This window comes from Schistocerca serialis, chromosome 7, assembly GCF_023864345.2.
Source record: "Schistocerca serialis cubense isolate TAMUIC-IGC-003099 chromosome 7, iqSchSeri2.2, whole genome shotgun sequence".
NCBI lineage: Eukaryota > Metazoa > Arthropoda > Insecta > Orthoptera > Acrididae > Schistocerca > Schistocerca serialis.
Window position 1 is genome coordinate 468,029,900 of NC_064644.1, and position 17,660 is coordinate 468,047,559.

The following is a 17,660-nucleotide window of genomic DNA, read 5'->3' on the forward strand; positions in this document are numbered from 1 at the left end:
TTCTGGGTCTCATGAACAAATAAAGCGAGTTGGATCTCACACGTTCGCTGTTTCCGAAATCCATGTTGATTCCTACAGAGTAGATTCTGGTTTTCCAGAAATGAAATGGGGCTGATAGATTAGTGATGGAGAGAGAAGGTGGAGAGGAAGAGATGGAAGACAGGAGGAGATAAGTAGAGAGAGAGAGAGTGAGAGAGGGAGGTGGAGATTAACAGAGGAAGGGAAGAGGATGCGATGTACAATAAAGTGGGGGGGGGGGGAGGAAACAGTGGACAAGGATAAGAATAGGAGGACATCGACATATAGAGGGGGAGGAGGAGATGTACTCAAAGGGGAAGAAAGAGGTGATGGACGGAGGGAGGAAGAGGAGGAAATGGACAGAGAGAAGGAGGAGGAGCCGATGGACAGAGCGAAGGGCAGGAGACGATGGACAGAGACCGAGGGGAGAGGAAATGGGCTGATGGGAGAGTGGTAGGTGGACTAACAGAGGACTCGAATAAACGCATACCTGGTCAACACTGTACTCCCTGGTACACGAAGCTGGGTAGTGGGACGGTGGTTCTTACTTGATGACATCGAGAAAAATTTTCCACAAACCATTAATAAAAATAACTTATCTTAAAATGCCACTCTTCTTCCAGCACTCAATAACAATTCGAAATCAATATTTTTCCTTACTTACATTTGAAATTATTACTTTAATTAAGAATAAGAGAACCTACGAAACTGGATCGTTACAAGTTCAGCAGAGCGCTCTGTGTTTCCAGTCGTAAGCGAGACAATATGGCTTGTGTGCACTGTTTTGGCCTGTCAAAACACCGCGTAGGGTCTCCTCGCGGCAAGAAGCATAGCCAATATGTGAAGCTGTCTGTGGCATTGCTGTCCACAACAGTAAAGTCAGACATTCATACACTATAGTGCGACACAAAAAGGTGGGGAACTGCCTCCCAGTAGTCGCAAATTGTCAACAGTTCCAGCTAATGAACACTTCCTACAAATTATGGCCTGTAGCTGCCCCAAGGTGAATGCATCTGAGCTGTAAACCACAATTAGCAGTATGATACCCACAGATACTAAAACACGTCTACAACATGATCACTTCTCGGTATCCATGAAGAACAACAGTTAAAATCTGTGGGACGACACGGCTGAAGCCGTAGTTAACACATTTGCACCCAATTTTGCATCGCCTTTACATGGACAGAAAGAGAGCGTTTCTTGGTATCATTCCTCCCTCCGAGTACTTGTGTGGGCTGCACAGCCCGACGAGTGGAGTATACTGGACAGTCGATCGGTGGGTCAACTTCCGAACCGACGTCCAGCCTTCATATTAAATCAAGCGCCAGTGGACAACAGCCTGCATCCAGTCTTCGGCGACCGCCTCTTGCCATCATTTCATCGGTTCGTAATTTAACTTAGAAGAATTTCTTGTAAGTGTTTACCAGCCATATTAGAATCTTGGTTCGGAGTCATATTTGTCAAGTAATGTACATGACGTCGGAGTCTTTCTAAATGAGAGTTAAATATTGTATGTAATGATTTCGTAATAAACAGTATGAACACTGGCTCAGGACACTAAACAGTTGTTGCAATCGTAGTCACTTTGGTAGAAATGATATAATCACATTTACGCGTTTTAAATGTTGTGATTGCACTTGGTAATAGAATCAAGACAAAGAACAATGAAGTCAAGCTCGTAGAATTTGTCGACATAGAAAAAGCGTTAGACAGTGTAAAATCGACAATATGTTCGAATTTATGAGGACAGTAGGAGTAAGCTTCAGGTACGGAAGGATAATATTCAAACGTACAAAAGCCAAGAGGAAGAAATAAGACTAAGACAGTCTTTTCCCTTCCCCCTCACCTCAACTGTTCAATTTATTCATCGAAGAAGCATTGGCGGAGGTAAAAGGAAGGTTCGAGAGTATGATTAAAATTCATGGTGAAAGACATGACTGATAAAATTGGCTGATGACAATACTGTCCAGTGAAGAAAAATTACAAGCTCATTTGAATGGAATGATCTGTCCACAACATGGGTCGAGAGTAAACCAAGGAAAGAGAAAAGTAACGAGAAACAGCAGAAAAGCGAATAGCAAGAAACTTAGCATCAAAATTGATGATCACAAAGTAGACGCAGTTGAAGAATTCAGATACTTTGCAAGCCAAATAACACATGACGAAGGAAACAGGGAGATCATAAAAAGTAGACTAAGTGCCGACAAAAAGAGCATTCCTGGCCAAGAGAAGGCTACTAGAATCTATCGTTAGGCTCAATTTCATGAAGAAATTTCTGAGAATGTGCTTTTGGGGCACAGCATTGTAAGGTGGTGAATCATGGACAGTGGGAAAACTGTGACAGAAGAGAATCAAAGCGCCTGAAATGTGGAGCCAAAGAAGAATGTTGAAAGTCAAGTGAACACATGTGGTAAGGAATTAGGAGGTTCTCCACTGAACCGCCAAAGAAATAAACATATGCAGAACACTGACATGAAGAACACACAGGACGGTAGGTTATCCGTTACAAATCAGTGAATAACATCCATGGCGCTAGAGGGAATTGTACAAATTAAAACGTCGGTGGCACACAACCATGTGATGATGATCTTGCCGCAGGACAGGACATCGTGGCCGTCCTCAACAAACCACCAGTCAGCAGACAGATGAAGCCTCGTTGCTCAAGTGTATCGAGCAGCAAAGCACACTACAGCAGCTGTGCAGAATCGAGGTAGTCTCCATCAACCTATACGTTAGCCCCACAGTCAACGTTCCTACGAACACCCTCGCCCATCTCGTGACCACCTCCCTATAAGAGACAGGAATGAATGGCATCGCTTGTGACCAGTTGCAACGTGCAGTGCGTCCGTAGCGAGGATATCGCCTCGCGCTAGATGACTTCAGGAAGGCTGTCTTCGAAGACTGACAGGTTTCATCAGCAACGTTTTGACCCCTTTGTAAACAGTATGCTTAAGAGGATCCAAGCATGCCACAATCTACGAAGTGGAGTAACACAGTGCTGAATCAAATGGAACTACACTCCTGGAAATTGAAATACGAACACCGTGAATTCATTGTCCCAGGAAGGGGAAACTTTATTGACACATTCCTGGGGTCAGATACATCACATGATCATACTGACAGAACCACAGGCACATAGATACAGGCAACAGAGCATGCACAATGTCGGCACTAGTACAGTGTATATCCACCTTTCGCAGCAATGCAGGCTGCTATTCTCCCATGGAGACGATCGTAGAGATGCTGGATGTAGTCCTGTGGAACGGCTTGCCATGCCATTTTCACCTGGCGCCTCAGTTGGACCAGCGTTCGTGCTGGACGTGCAGACCGCGTGAGACGACGCTTCATCCAGTCCCAAACATGCTCAATGGTGGACAGATCCGGAGATCTTGCTGGCCAGGGTAGTTGACTTACACCTTCTAGAGCACGATGGGTGGCACGGGATACATGCGGACGTGCATTGTCCTGTTGGAACAGCAAGTTCCCTTGCCGGTCTAGGAATGGTAGAACGATGGGTTCGATGACGGTTTGGATGTACCGTGCACTATTCAGTGTCCCCTCGACGATCACCAGTGGTGTACGGCCAGTGTAGGAGATCGCTCCCCACACCATGATGCCGGGTGTTGGCCCTGTGTGCCTCGGTCGTATGCAGTCCTGATTGTGGCGCTCACCTGCACGGCGCCAAACACGCATACGACCATCATTGGCACCAAGGCAGAAGCGACTCTCATCGCTGAAGACGACACGTCTCCATTCGTCCCTCCATTCACGCCTGTCGCGATACCACTGGAGGCGGGCTGCACGATGTTGGGGCGTGAGCGGAAGACGGCCTAACGGTGTGCGGGACCGTAGCCCAGCTTCATGGAGACGGTTGCGAATGGTCCTCGCCGATACCCCAGGAGCAACAGTGTCCCTAATTTGCTGGGAAGTGGCGGTGTGGTCCCCTACGGCACTGCGTAGGATCCTACGGTCTTGGGGTGCATCCGTGCGTCGCTGCGGTCCAGTCCCAGGTCGACGGGCACGTGCACCTTCCGCCGACCACTGGCGACAACATCGATGTACTGTGGAGACCTCACGCCCCACGTGTTGAGCAATTCGGCGGTACGTCCACCCGGCCTCCCGCATGCCCACTATACGCCCTCGCTCAAAGTCCGTCAACTGCGCATACGGTTCACGTCCACGCTTTCGCGGCATGCTACCAGTGTTAAAGACTGCGATGGAGCTCCGTATGCCAAGGCAAACTGGCTGATACTGACGGCGGCGGTGCACAAATGCTGCGCAGCTAGCGCCATTCGACGGCCAACACCGCGGTTCCTGGTGTGTCCGCTGTGCCGTGCGTGTGATCATTGCTTGTACAGCCCTCTCGCAGTGTCCGGAGCAAGTATGGTGGGTCTGACACACCGGTGTCAATGTGTTCTTTTTTCCATTTCCAGGAGTGTATATGGTAAGAGAATTTTCCATGTCTAAAACATCTATGATGTACACTAACGGCCATTAAAATTGTTCCACCACTAAGACGACGTCCTACAGATGGAGGAAGATGCTGAGATTAGCCTCTCAGAGCATTCACACAAGGTTGGCGCCGATGGCGACACCTACAACGTGCTGACATGAGGAAACTTTCCAACCAATTTTTCACACACAAACAGCAGTTGACCGGCGTTGCCTGGCCAAACGTTGTTGTGATGCCTCGTGTAGGAAGGAGAAATGCGTACCATCACGTTTCCAACTTTAATAAAGGTCGAATTGTAGCCTATCGCGATTGCGGTTGATCGTATCGCGACACTGCTGCTCGCGTAGGTCGAGTTCCAATGACTGTTAGCAGAATATGGAATTGATGGGTTCAGGAGGGTATTAGGGAATGCCGTGCATCTTATCCGCACGGCTGTAACGGATCGTGCAGCCACGTCTCGATCCCTGAGTCAACAGATGGGAAAGTTTGCAAGACAACAACCATCTGCACGAACAGTTCGACGACGTTTGCAGAATCATGGAGTAGCAGCTCGGAGACCATGGCCACGGTTACCCTTGACACTGCATCACAGACAGGAGCGCCTGCGATGGTGTACTCAACAACGAACCTGGGTGCACGAATGGCAAAACATCATTTTTTCGGATGAATCCAGGTTTTGCTTACAACATCATGATGGTCGCATCCGTGTTTGACGACATCGCGGTGAACGCACATTGGAAGCGTGTATTCGTCATCGCCATACTGGCGTATCACCTGGCGTGATGGTATGGGACGCCATTGGTTACACGTCTCGGTCACCTATTTTTCGCATTGACGGCACTTTGAACAGTGGACGTTACATTTCAGATGTGTTACGACCCGTGGCTCTACCCTTCATTTGATCATTGCGAAACCCCAAATTTCAGCAGAATAATGAACATTCACATGTTGCAGGTCCTGTACTGGCCTTTCTGGATACAGAAAAAGTTCGACTGCTGCCCTGGCCAGCACATTCTCCAGGTCTCTCACCAATTGAAAACGTCTGTTAAATGGTGGCCGAGCAACTGGCTCCTCACATCACGCCAGTCACTACTCTTGATGAACTGTGGTATCGTGTTGAAGCCGCATGGGCAGCTGTACCTGTACACGCCATCCAAGCTCTGTTTGACTCAATGCCCAGGCGTATCAAGGCCATCATTACGGCCAGAAGTGGTTGTTCTGGGTACAGATTTCTCAGGACCTATGCATCCAAATTGCGTGTAAATGTAATCACGTGTCAGTTCTAGTATAATACATTTGTCAAATGAATACCCGCTTACCATCTGCATTTCTTCTTAGTGTAGCAATTTTAGTGGCCAGTTGTGTACATATACAGACTGAAGTGATTAATGAAAATTCGTACCGAGGCCGGGTTTCAAAAAAATGGTTCAAATGGTTCTGAGCACTATGGGACTTAACATCTATGGTCATCAGTCCCCTAGAACTTAGAACCACTTAAACCTAACTAACCTAAGGACAGCACACAATACCCAGTCATCACGAGGCAGAGAAAATCCCTGACCCCGCCGGGAATCGAACCCGGGAACCCGGGCATGGGAAGCGAGAACGCTACTGCACGACCACGACCTGCGGACAAAATATGTGCCCCGACCGGGCCGGGTTTCGAACCTGTCTTCTGGTCATAAGGCAGATGCGCTAGCCACCACGCCACAGTGGCTTTACAGAACTGCACCGACTATCCTAACACGCCTCCCTTTTACATTCAAATTCCCATTGACGTCTCGGACAACTTGGTATCCCCCCTAAACTCAAATACCTCTTCCAGAGTGGTGTAGTGTTTAGCACATCTGCCTAGCGAGCAGGAGACTAGGGTTCGAATCACCACATTCGTAAACATTTTCATTCGTTGCTTCATTCTGCATATATACAGTATTGCATGTTAATCGTCAATATACTTTCATGTCACATATGTGTGAAGATATGCGCTTTGTGGCATCCTGTGTATAATTTAGTTTTTGAATTTTTTAGTCTTACAATAAGCTATTTTTCTAGTTTCATAACGCTTAATCTTTCATTCCTTGTTACCTTTGAATTTAAGATCACAAACGTTTGCAAATATGCAAGTGATGCAAAACTTTTTCGAGTATTTTAACAGAAAATAATGAGACATGGGTGCGAAAAGTCCGATTATAGGTAGACGATGATTCTACGATGCCTTCTACTGACTGCTTGAACGAGTGTCAGTGTATTTACGATGGTCAGTTCACAGGTATCAGTCAAACGTTTCAATTACCTGTAAAATTTTTATGTGTTTTGCTATGTAGGTTGGAACTTAAATAGTGGCAACAATTATTCACAGCCGATACAAAAAGAGTTGCACTTATTACTGTCCTTCAAAGTAGTCACCAGCGTTATGTAGAACCCGTTGCCAGCGGTGTGGAAGGCGTAGTATACTTTTAGCAGAGCCTGTTCTGCTGATGGTGCGGATGGAGCGGTCTACTGCCCTCCCGCGCATTGTCGTGCAAAATGATGGGTGGGTTTTGCAAAGCTGGTCGTTTTTGGAGCATCACCCGCACCCAGCAGCTGTAGATGCTCTGTTCGGTCGATGGAACTGGGAAGTACTGTACCATACACCATACTACCCGGACTTGAGCCCTTGTGACTGATTTGATTCCGAAGATGAAGGAACCACTTCTTGGCATTCGCTTCAGAACTGTTCCAGAGATTCGACAAGCAGTAGACCGCTCCATTCACACCATCAACAGAACAGGCTCTGCTAACGGTATACTACGCCTTCCACATTGCTGGTAACGGGTTCTACACAACGCTGGTGACTACTTTCAAGGACAGTAACAGGTGAAAACATTTAACTCTTTTGTATCGGTTCTGAATAAATAGTTTCCACTATTTAAATTCTAACCCTCGTATTTGAAAAGGACATACTGGATGAAAATGGTGAGGCTCAGCAAAAATTTCAACGAACCGTGGATCGATTTACGGATAACTCGGAAAAAGCGTAACCAGATGATACTCTTTTCTTCAAGCGACGGGTCGTTTACATTGCTGGTACAAATATGATGACTATTTCAGGTGTCAGATATTCCAGTCGTCTGGACTGCAGTACTTATCAAAGATGCACAGCCTATACAGATTATATCATACAACTGACTGCATATCGACCTGGAGCAAGCAAAACGGCACCATAAATTTGAGAGTTTCATAGCCAAAACATGGGGGCGATGGTTTCAGGCCAAGAAAAGAGAATACTGACAATGACAGCACAGACTCCGCCATCCTTAGGTGTACTTCATGTGACAGGAACAAACAGACAAGCATCGAAAGAATAATTTTGTATCGCACTAGATCGCAGAAATACAGCTCATAATTGTTCGTGATGTACTGTGGAACCTCATATTACTAAATCTGTAGTGTGCCAGAATGGTAAAACGTCTCAAATACGGCAATCTGATCTCTCCTATGAGAGGTCACAAACTATCACGAGCCACAACGAAGGTGCACTGATGGAAGAACATGGTTCAAGTGATCCGTAGGTACACTACTGGCCATCAAAATTGCTACACCAAGAAGAAATGCAGATGATAAACGAGTATTCATTGGACAAATATATTATACTAGAACTGACATTTTCACGCAGTTTGGGTGCATAGATTATGAGAAATAAGTACCCAGAACAACCACCTCTGGCCTTGATACGCCTGGACATTGAGTCAGAGCTTGGATAGCGTGTACAGGGACAGCTGCCCATGCAGCTTCAACGCGATACCACAGCTCATCTAGAGTAGTGACAGGCGTATTGTGCCTAGCCAGTTGCTCGCCCACCATTGACCAAACGTTTTCAATTGGTGAGAGATCTGGAGAATGTGCTGGCCAGGGCAGCAGTCGAACTTTTTCTGTATCCAGAAAGGCCTGTACAGCACTTGCAACATGCGGTCGTGAATTATCCTGCTGAAATGTAAGGTTTCGCAGGGATCGAATGGAGGGTAGAGCCACGAGTCGTAACACATCTGAAATATAACATCCACTGTTCAAAGTGCCGTCAATGCGAACAAGAGGTGACCGAGACGTGTAACCAATGGCACCACATACCATCGCGGCGGGTGATACGCCAGTATGGCGATGACGAATACACGCTTCCAGCGTGCGTTCACCGTGATGTCGCCAAACACGGATGCGACCATCGTGATGCTGTAAACAGAACCTGGATTCATCCGAGAAAATGACGTTCTGCTATTCGTGCACCCAGGTTCGTCGTTGAGTACACCATCGCAGGCGCTCCTGTCTGTGATGCAGTGTCAAGGGTTACCGCAGCCATGGTCTCCGAGCTGATAGACCATGCTGCTGCAAACGTCGTCCAACTGTTTGTGCAGATGGTTGTTGTCTTGCAAACGTCCCCATCTGTTGACTCAGGGATCGAGACGTGGCTGCACGATCCGTTACAGCCATGCGGATAAGGTGCCTGTCATCTCGACTGATAGTGATACGAGACCGTTGGGATCCAGCACGGCATTCCGTATTACCCTCCTGAATCCACCGATTCCATATTCTGCTAACGGTCATTAGATCTCGACCAACGCGTACAACAATGTCGCGATACGATAAACCACAATCGCGATAGGCTACAATTCGACCTTTATCTAAGTCGGAAACGTGATGGTACGCATTTCTCCACCTTACACGAGGCATCACAACAACGTTTCACGAGGAAACGCCGGTCAACTGCTGTTTGTGTAAGAGAAATCGGTTGGAAACTTTCCTCGTGTCAGCACGTTGTAGGTGTCGCCACCGGCACCAACCTTGTGTGAATGCTCTGGAAAGCTAATCATTTGCATATCACAGCATCTTCTTCCTGTCGGTTAAATTTCGCGTCTGTAGCACGTCATCTTCGTGGTGTTGCAATTTTAATGGCCAGTAGTGTAATAACCGTACAAGGCCTGAGGTTACGGTGAAGACTGAGGCTGAGTAGTTAATGGGGCCAGGCCATCAGCAATACGGCTCACAGAGAGGATGAAGCGACCCCCTATGCTAGGACTGGTACAGACAGAAACTTCAGTTTATTGTCATGGGCCGGCCGGGATGGCCGAGCGGTTCTAGGCGCTTCAGTCTGGAACCGCGCGACCGCTACGGTAGCAAGTTCGAATCCTGCCAGGTCATGGATGTGTGTGATGTCTTTAGGTTAGGTAGGTTTAAGTAGTTCTAAGTCTAGGGGACTGATGACCTAAGATGTTGAGTCCCATAATGCTCACAGCCATATTGTCATGGTTTTAGGAAAACAAGGAGACTGGTACGGAAACGGTAATGCTACCAGCAGATCTTAGGGGCTGCAGTGCTGCAGTTTTGATGGCAACAATAAACCACTACACTTATCTTTCGCTGGTACACGAAGCTCTCTGCTGAGAATGCTATCATGGCTTTCTTCTGCGTGAAATCCGCATGAGGTGAAATAGTCTCCAACTGGATCTCCAAAAGGGGTCATCAGACCAAATGAGACGCTTATTATTGTGGGCTCGTGAAATGTTAGACGATAAGTGTGTATTATAAACGAGAAAGTCTAAAGGTAAGAATGGGAAAGATGCAGATGAATATGAAACGGTGTATGAGACGCACTAGTGAGAAGTTGAAGCTTTTTTTGGAGTGCTCCACATAGGATCAAATAAAGGTAGAGCAAGACTGAATAATAGAACTGGCACATTAATCTAACAGGTTGTCTGCTGCACACAAGACGAACATTAATGGTGGAACTGAATTAATAAGACTACAAATACGGACCACAGAAAAATGAGACAAGATAACAGAAAAAATAATTTCAGTAAAACTGTGAAACATTGTTCATATCGGCAAACTGGAATTCTGTAGCTATTGATGGTATGAGAGAGAAAGAAAGTGTGACTTTGATAACAGCAAGCGAAATGGCATGCGAGGAAGATTAGTAGAATTCACTACTAGTCACGAATTCGTCGATTCGGATATAGTTTTTGTGAATCGTTTATAAAGATGGCATACATGGGAGATGCCCGATGATCAAACAAGATACCAGGCAGACTATAGCTTGGTCAAACAAAGATTCATGAATCAAAGTATGGTTGATAGTAAGAATGTAATCCACCATAATAAAACGACAGTTGAACCTTAAGAAATTACAGAGGAAGCATTTCAAGCGCAGGAATAGGAGAAAAACACTAAGGAACTAAAAGTCAGTCTGACTTAGAATAAAATTTGACAAAAGACGTAATGCTGCTTCAAGGAGCAACAACTGCAGAAATGGTCTTAAAATACTGTAGTAGATGAAGCAGAGTTGCTACTAGGAGCGAAATATGAGTGGATAAATTATGTAATAGTGGAGACAATAAACAACAAACCTAATAAACAGTTTCAAAATGAAAGCAACAATATTAATTACACGTAAATGAAGTTATCTGGAAATACAGAAAAACTATACAATGACGACGAAAGGAGCACAGCTATTTCAGAAGTAAAAAGTAATTTGGTAAAGGATTCAGAAAAAAGGCGTTAATATGGAAGCAATACTCAAGTAAGTTAATAGCGGCTCAAAAGAAGTAACGTCTATTCAAACTGAAGACATGGTAAAAAAAATGACAGAGGAGGTTCTCAAAACTTACTCCTGAATTTCACAAAGCTATGCACGAACTTGGGAGGAACAGATGTTCAGATACTAATGAAGTATGAGCTCAAAATTCTTACAGCCACCTTGAACAAAGGTAGGGTAAGAGCTATGGAAGCTCTTAAAAGAAACAGATGTAACGGGGAGCTCCATCTTATTCGGAAAATAACGTAATTTCCGCATTTCCAAAGAAATTTTTCTATTTACACATTGATATAAAATCCTTCATCCAAGAACGAAAGGAAAAACTTAAAGCAGATAACAGTAGGAACAATTTTGTTTTGGGAGCAGCAGGGAAATTCTAGAAGCAATTTCACCATTTCAGTTGATAACGGTGGTCATGTTTAAGAAAACTAAGGAGAAATATGTTGACTTCCTAGAGTCACAGAACGCTTTTAATATTGTGTCATATAATTTTGCTTCTGATATTTAGGCAGTGAAGCACCAACCTCAGCAGAAGAAACAAGGTAATTCATTCTCTATAGGCCAATATTTAATGTGTAATAAAATTAATGGATGCTTCTTTGAAACCCAGAAATTGTGTCCCATTGCTGCACTGAACTTTGAAATTTGTCTAGAAGGTGCCTACAACGTCCCTCTCTAATGGTGCAAAAGCATGGCGCCCTGCGACGTCACCCACGGACTAGGCGATATTTCAGGCAGATGATGTCGACATTTCCGGCAAACAATTCCAGATCTAAGAGGTGTGGTGTAAGATGGGTTAATGATGATAAATTAACACCAAATATCACCACAAATCTGCTCAATGCCACCATGGACGCATCCCACAATGGAAAGATCGTCACGCTCCAACTTACGAACATTTCACACCTTCTTTTGACGGCTCTGCCATGGAGGTTAGAATCGCGACATTCACCGGTTTTCTTATGGGTGACAGAGTAAAAGATTTCCGACACACTGCCGCTCAGAAAATGACACTGGAAAACCGTCAGAAGTTTGGTAAGGGGCGTAATTGAAACCACCACTTATCTTGGGATGTTGATTGCGTCAGATTTCGCTGTCGAAAACTACAGGACACAGTGATATGAACAACCGGCTGACGTTCTGGATAACGTTCGACGCTGCTGGCACGCCTGGATGATTCAGCCCTTCTGTAAGGACATCGTGGAGCTGCAGCCACACGAAGTGAAGTGACCACTTTGGAGCGCAATGCGACCGCATTTTTTTTTCTCTCTGGTACAAAGGGTGGAACCAATAATAGGAACCGTTTAACATCATTCGACGAAGTTTGAACGTGATCTGAAGCAACAAAGGATGTTTATGATTTTTTAGCCTCCCTGGTTCTCTCCCTTCTGTGGCCTGATTACAGGCTGGCGCAACAATGAGACATGCTTGTATAAAATGACAACGTTACCTATAAGATCCGCCAGTTCAACAATAGCCTTGTTTAAATTACGTTGCTTAGTCCACCTCCTGATGCCTTTTCGTGTCAGTTCTGAGCGGCAGTGTGTCTGAATTCTTTCGCATGAAATCCGCGTGATTTCAGTAATGGGTCTCGTACTTCTCACCTCCATCGCAGAGGCGTCGAATGAAGGTGTGGAATGTAGATGCGAGGGTGTGTGACGATCTTCCCATTTGTGACTCATCCACAGTGTCACTGTTCAGAATTGTAGTAAAATTTTGTGCCAAAGCGACGATGTTGTACCTCATCTCTGCCACCCAAACCTCCAGATTTCAGACACTCAGATCGGTACCAAAGGTTGTGTGTCGGTAGAGTATCAAACAAAACACCGATATAGTTTGTGCTGTGTCCTGCCGTCCAGTAGAAGATGCGTAAACGGTGATTACAAGTGACGCCAAAGCTACGGAGTATAGGTAAATGATATCTGTGAGCGATGAATGTGAAGATGTTGTAGCCGGTACAGTAGCTGAGCGTGTTCTGTCCTCAGTAACCAAAAAAACTTAGTAATGGAATCAACGATCAACTTCAACAGATGTCCTGCGACGTCCGTCCAAACCAAACGCAACGAAAAATGAAGAACAAAATGAATAGACGTAAAAAAATAAAAGTTGTTAGATCGTCAGACCGTCATGCCAACTGTTCCGAGTTCGAACCCACTGGCGGTGAAATTTTTTAAACAGATTACATGAAATTGTTATACGGGAGTACATTTTTCTGACGAGTAAAAGGACGTTTCGGAGTATGTAGCAATGTTCTTTTGGATGCTTTCGCTTCGTCAGTTGAAAGTAGCAAACCCAAGCTTAGATTTGTATAGACAACACCACACATATCTATACAAATGTACTCTATAGGTTTACTACTTTCAACTAACGAAGCGAACGGAGACTGCCAAAAGAACATTGCTACAAACCCTGAAACGTCCTTTTAAATGGCAGAAAAATTATCTCACACATAACAATTTGACGCTTAATCTGTTAAAAAAATCGCGGTTTATCGAACTCGGGACTTTTTTTTCCCTCCACCCACAGAAGGTGTTTGCTGAACATCAATACGAATACTATCAGTCATACAGTGTGAGAATTATGCATCACTATAAACAGTACACAAATGCATTCTTCTAACAGTTTTGTATGTAACGTTGTTTTACACTTACAGGAAACGAAAGTGATTCAAAAGTTATTAATTGTAGTCTTTCACATGCGTAACACCTTCATGGTGAGAAGCGGAAAAGCGAACCTTAAGTACAACGATCCGACGTTCTGCCAACTCAGCTACCAGAGATATTAACATTCTGAGCTCACAGATACAGTTTACCTATATTCCGTAGTTCTGGTGTTACTTTTAATTACCTTTCACGCATCTTCTGCTGAACGACTGCATACAGCAGGAACTAAATCAATGTTTTGGTTGATTCTCTGCCGACACACAATGTTTGGTACCGATCTGAGTGTCTGACATCTGGAAGTTTGGGTGTGGAATGTTTTCCGCATGTGGTAACAGCTCCAGTTTGAACCGTCGCCGAGTCAGAAGGTGACATCGCAGGGTGCCGCTCTTTTGCACCAAGAGGAACGTCGTCTGCACCTTTGAGAAGAATTTCGAAGTTTTGTATTGCAATTGGAGACAGTTACGAAGTTTCAAATAAATGTTCCTTTAATTGTGTTGCGCAGTGTAATCTGCGTCAATCAGCAGATAGAATTATGCAAGACGTCAGAAAGAAATAGGGCTGGTCATAGTTATTACTGTGGCTCGCTCATAGTTGTGCAGTTTGTGTACTGAAGAGTAAGTGAGAGAAATAAAAGGTACTCCAATGTGAGAATTGTTTGATATATACAGAAAAACAACGGGGTACTTTCAATGATAGAGGAGTAGTCGCTGACAGTGGATAGAAAATGAATCTGATGCTTATTAGAATGTAGCGTGTCCTAAGTGCTAGCTGTGATATACATTTAAACGAAATGAAACATACGGTGCAGCAGGCGAGAGATGGTCCCTGGCAAGTTGCAAGCTTTCTGCTGCGAAGACCAAACAGTTGTCTGTAGAGCTGCGACGACACTGAGACGTTGCCATGGAGATGGATACAAAACCGCGTTACCTGATTGGTTGAGGTGGACGCGCGGAACGGCTCCATCAACCCTCCGTAATTGTCAGGGAACTTTTCGGACCGATTCATCTATGGCTAATGTTGTGCGAAGCAGGCGTTGCCGGAAGGCTTAGTGTTTAACCTGAGCATGAAAGTTTTGATGAGGTGGGCAAATTTTGTTATCTCTAAATTAGAATAAACAAAGAAGAGTTATACACGTAACGTGTACCAGTAGAGATGCCAGAATGCAAAAGCTTGCCATAAAATTAAACTAACACCTAAAAATATAAAACCTGACGCCACAAAAATACTAATAAAAAGCTACGTTATTGAAGATAAGTTCTCTATGGATACGAAACGTGGAAGTGGAGCATGAAGAAAAGAAATGATTAGACGTGTTTCAAGTGAGGCGTTTCTGGAGACTTTTGATGACAGGTAGATTGAACGAATAGGAAATAAAGATATCCTGGAAAGAGTCAACGAGAAAAAGTGGAACATAAAATAGAGAACATAATGAATCGAACAGATAAAGTGTTTGGGCAGATATTACGACCAGAATCGTTACTAAAAATTGTAGTAGAAGGTATAGTACAGGGAAGAATGACAAATCAAAGCGTAAAGTTACAGCGATTGAGACTAAAATGGAAAAAAAGATGTAGATATCGACAACTTAGAGAGTAGAAGAATATGTTGTAAAGACCATAGTATCTTACGAACCATAACAGAAGCAAGAGGAAAAATACCCATTATCTCGATAAAATCTGTTTTGTGAACTACGAGTACGTACAGAAAAACTGGTTAGCGTTAAATAATGCTGCAACCTAAGGTCGTGTCCTTGTAATGGTTATGAGGGAAATATTAAGTCACATGTTACATGTATATAACCAAAAACGTAACTCCTATCCGACAACAAAAATAGAAGAAACTGACTGTCGGAAGAAAATGACAAGTTATACAGCAGTTAAGTACGACTTGAGCAAACAGCCACGCAAACTTAATCTGACGAAATATACATTTAACTGGCGCTACACAGCTCTCAGACTGGTTTTGACAGGAAGACAATTAGCACATGTCGCATACCGGCCTGTTGTCCCCCAGGAGTCGTGTTTAGCGTCCTGTAGGACAGCGGGTGTCCCTAGGGAGCCAACACGCTACCCAGCCGGCGGACACAGGAGTGCCATTACGTCCGGACGGAAACGGGGTGGGTGACGGGAGCGGGTGACCCGTCAACGTGGAAGGGTTGCTGTCTCAGACTGCGCTATGGTCTAGTAATAATACGGCATAAGCTGTTAAAATCTCTTCAAGGGGCCTGTGGGGAAACATTCTCGCTTTTTCATAACTGCAATGTATTTTAAATTAGTATCTTATTCTCACCAATGAAATTTTCGCGGGTGCGTGGACGTGTTAGAAATATATACGCGTCAAGACAAAGAATCTACCAAAGTATTGAACAAACTTGTGAATCTCAACATTGCAATGTGCATAAAATTTTTAAGGACATCCATAGGGCAATTAACTGTCCCACAACTATCAAAAAATATTTGAACAGTTCGTGTCAATTTTGATGTATGGCAATTGTACTGTGCATTATCTTATCATAAGTTACGATAGTTTACACTGTATTTCTTACGTCTTTGCATTTGTAATCGCTGCGAGCACGTGATTCGAGAACGTGAGCCCATTTGCTGTTAATAAACTTTAATGCACGGTGTCTGAACTGTTTAGCAGTTGTTATAATTGCAAACTTCCAGCAAAACACCATTATCTAAGCGGAACACTTTAAAAAGGAAGAGTGAACGTAAATGTTGGAAAAAATGAAATCATGATTGTAAACTTTTGTGGCGGTGTTCGTAGCGACAAACACTTGGCTGTAGAAATGGCTTACGAAGTCACCGCCACACTTTTAATAGCGGGCCGACCGGTCCGCTGGAACAGTGAACAGAAAGATGAAAGCCCAAACACTCATATTAAATAAAAGTCGGTACTTATCTTTATTAATGAAGATACAGTAACACAGTAGTGAACTCGGTGTCTACAGAAATCGGTCTAGTTCGAGTCGGAGCGGCTAGGTCAGCGTCGGCTGACGACAAACAACAACTCTGCTGCGATGAACACACAACTGACTAGCAAGTACACAATTCGGTGGCGAGTATACAACTGAGCGGCGAATATACTGTAGAACTGTCCTAGCGCTCGCGACTCCAGCGCTTAAGAAGCCAGAAGCCAGCGGTGGCGCGCGCAGACTTGCGGCGATTTGCTGTCTCGCTGGCGCTGCTTATGCGGACGGCGTCCGGACTTTGATGCTGCCAACCTTTTGGCAGCGGGCTCGGGTGGCATTACTCGCTAGGATACAACATAAACAAAAGTAAAGAACAGTTCTGGAAAGATCAGTGTTCCTGGATCTTTTGATGGAAGAAGAAACAACTATAAGATTTGGTTTCGAAAGTCACATGTCTAACTTCAATCAGACGGAATTTGTTCAACTAGAAAGAGAAAGGGACAAAGTCAATGTACGTATCAGGTATAGAAGAATAAAACCGGAATTTTGTTGCAAAAATTACACGCCTGTTGTTTGAAACTGATAAACAATATTTTATTCAAAGTAATCTCCATTGCTATTTTTAGATTTCTCCCACGTATGTGGCAGTCTAAGAATGCCACGTGTAACACTTCGGTTGAGTTTACAGTGATAACAGCTATAGAAAGAATAATTTAAAATTAAGAATAGAATTTTTAGAGGGGAAAATAGTGTAGAATCAGAGTTCGGTAATTGCAGATCAAAATTATAGTATATCAGCAAGTAGTTTAACGTCAAACCACAGCAAAGCCACGGAAGCTCCGTCGTGGAGAAGGCAGTGACGTTAAACTCTTGTGATGAAAAACCGATAAAAAGGCCTGATCGTCATTATTTCCACCTTTTTTCCTTGATTGTTTCGTTAAAGGTCGGGGATCCCGTGTCAGTCAGGGAGACAATAATTAGATTGGACCTTATAGTGTTAAGATTCACGATAAACTGTTAGAATATTACGGAGATTAAAAGTGATGT